Below are 2,730 nucleotides of genomic sequence, written 5' to 3'. Positions count from 1 at the left end.
TGGAACGAAAGAGATGGTAACCAAGAAAATACTGTATGTAAGACTTTCATATCGAAAATAATTAGTAGAGGCCTCCAAGAAATCAGGAATTGGTACATGAGACATGTTACATGTTGTCCCATAGATATGATATATATACATATTTAGATGGTGAATTTTGTGGAATGTTATATAATTGTAAAAATTTATCGTATGAGTATAAATAACATTAAATTACATTAGTTTCATTTACCCCTGTGATGTTGGAGACTGAAGGATGTAGCGCTTCTAGATCCAGAAGGAATGATGATGATGACTACTACTACTACTACTACTACTACTACTACTACTACTACTACTAACTACTATTATTATAATATATATATATATATATATATACATATATATATATATATTATATATTATACATATATATATACACATAATATAAAATGTAACCTTTGTGTAACATTTATATATTCTAATGATCGATCGTAATTTAGTGATTTTTAATATTTTTTTTCTTTCTGTGTTTTTGTATAGACCTGATGATGGAGACAGTTACTCCGAAACCGGTAGTCATAAGAAAAATAAAGATGTTTTTATGTACAAGTGCTGGTTTTACTCTTCTATCAAGACTCCGTATTCCTAGGGATAGATCAGTTGCAGATAGATAGATAGATAGATAGATAATATATATATATATATATATATATATATATATATATATATATATATAATATATAAATATATATAATATATATAAATATATATATATATATATATATATATATATATATATATATATATTATATATATATATAGATATATATATATATATATATATATATATATATATATATATATATATATATATATATATATATATATATATATATATATATATATATAATATATATATATATATATATATATATATATATATATATATATATATATATATATATATATATATATATATATATATATATATATATATATATATATATATATATATATATATATATATATATATATATATATATATATATATGACTGTTAAAAGTGTTCTGTAACAACAGAATTCCATCTAATAAAAGGAACCCATAAAAACACCAAAATGTAGAGAGAAAAGTACCTCAATATTTTAGAGACTGACGTCTCTCTCTTCAGGTATATGAATGAGAAAAGTTTACAGAAAAGGTGGTATTTATACCAAGAGATTCGTCCACAAGTAAGCCAATTTAGGTCACCCCCGCTGATAATCTTCCTTTAATCTTCTTAAGCGTTGGTTGAATGAACACTGCGTCGACGATGTCGATGTCCAATTCCCTTTTTGAGATGTTCATTACCTGCTTCTCTTTTATTAAGGCCGATTCCATCATTTGACTCGTACTGGCAGTTGCTGCTATAAATTACACGTGACATATTCCAGTTTATTCTATGGTTATGTTCATTTATATGGTTGAAAATAGCCGAGTTCTGTTGTCCATACCTAACTGACCGTTTGTGTTGTATTAATCTCTGGGGAAGTGATTTACCTGTAAATCCGATGTAAGATTGGTCACAGTCCTGGCATGGGATCTCATATACCCCAGAGTCTTTGGGCGATGTCTTTTGTTGGACGTTAATCAGGGATTTGGCTAAGGTATTTTGGTAGGTAAATGCAAAAGGGTTGGATTCCCAGGTGGGAATTTTTTTTATTTTATTGTTGGGTGTGTCTCTGGTCTTGTCTTTAGGGTCGGTAGAAAATTACGTTTGGCTTTTTGAATTGCTTTCTCAATTATATTGGTCAGGATACTTTAAAGATGAAGTTGCTTGCGAATTAGTTCAAATTCTTTTTCCAGGAAATCTGGGGAAACAAATTCGTAAGGCTCTTAAGAATAGGTTGCTAGCTAGACCTATCTTGATAGTATTGTCATGATAGCTAAAGTAGTGAATATATGAAAGTGAGAACGTTGGTTTTCTGTATATGGTAAATTTGTATTCTGTCGTGTCTCTGCTTATTATCAAGAAAAGGAATTTTGTTGTCTGTTTCCCATTCAACTTTAAATTTGATGCTGGCACTAATGCGTTTAATTTTGAGAGGAATTCATTAAAATTACCCCACTTATTATCCCAAAATGTTAGTATGTCATCCACGTATCTCATCCACAGCATGTTTTTGGGTTTATTGCATTTATTACTGTAGTTTCAAAGATTCCATGTACAGATTGGCTAAAATAGGACTTAAAGGACTACCCATACTACACCCGAATTTTTGCTTGTAGAATGATTCCCCGAATGAAATACGTTATTAGATGCACATAATTCAACTAACTTTATTATTTTGTCAAGTGCCAAAGGGAAATGATCTGAATAGGGGGATAATTTTTCCCTTAAAAACTGAAGAACGTCCTGTTACTGGTACTTTTGTGAATAGGGAGTCTACGTCAAGGCTTAAAAGTTTTTATGTTGTGAAGTGGTATACTGGGCTTCTCTGAATTTGTGACAAAAGTCTTCCGAATGTTTGATGTGACTGGGAGAAAAAGTGCCTAAAAAAGGAGAAAGGAGGCCAGCTAACCATTTAGAAATTTTGTAATGATTGAAAGCTCTCCGGAGCATGAAACAAAAGGGGTCTGAATGGAAGATTGTCTTTGTGAGTTTTGGGAAGACCATATAAAAGGTAGGGTTAATTTAGGATTAATTACTCTTTAAATTTCTCTAATAGTTCAATACTCTTTTTGTCTTGGCCAATTTATCTTACTTTCC

The sequence above is a fragment of the Macrobrachium nipponense genome, chromosome 16 (genome assembly GCF_015104395.2).
Source record: "Macrobrachium nipponense isolate FS-2020 chromosome 16, ASM1510439v2, whole genome shotgun sequence".
NCBI classification, from domain to species: domain Eukaryota; kingdom Metazoa; phylum Arthropoda; class Malacostraca; order Decapoda; family Palaemonidae; genus Macrobrachium; species Macrobrachium nipponense.
This window is presented reverse-complemented; position numbering follows the sequence as displayed.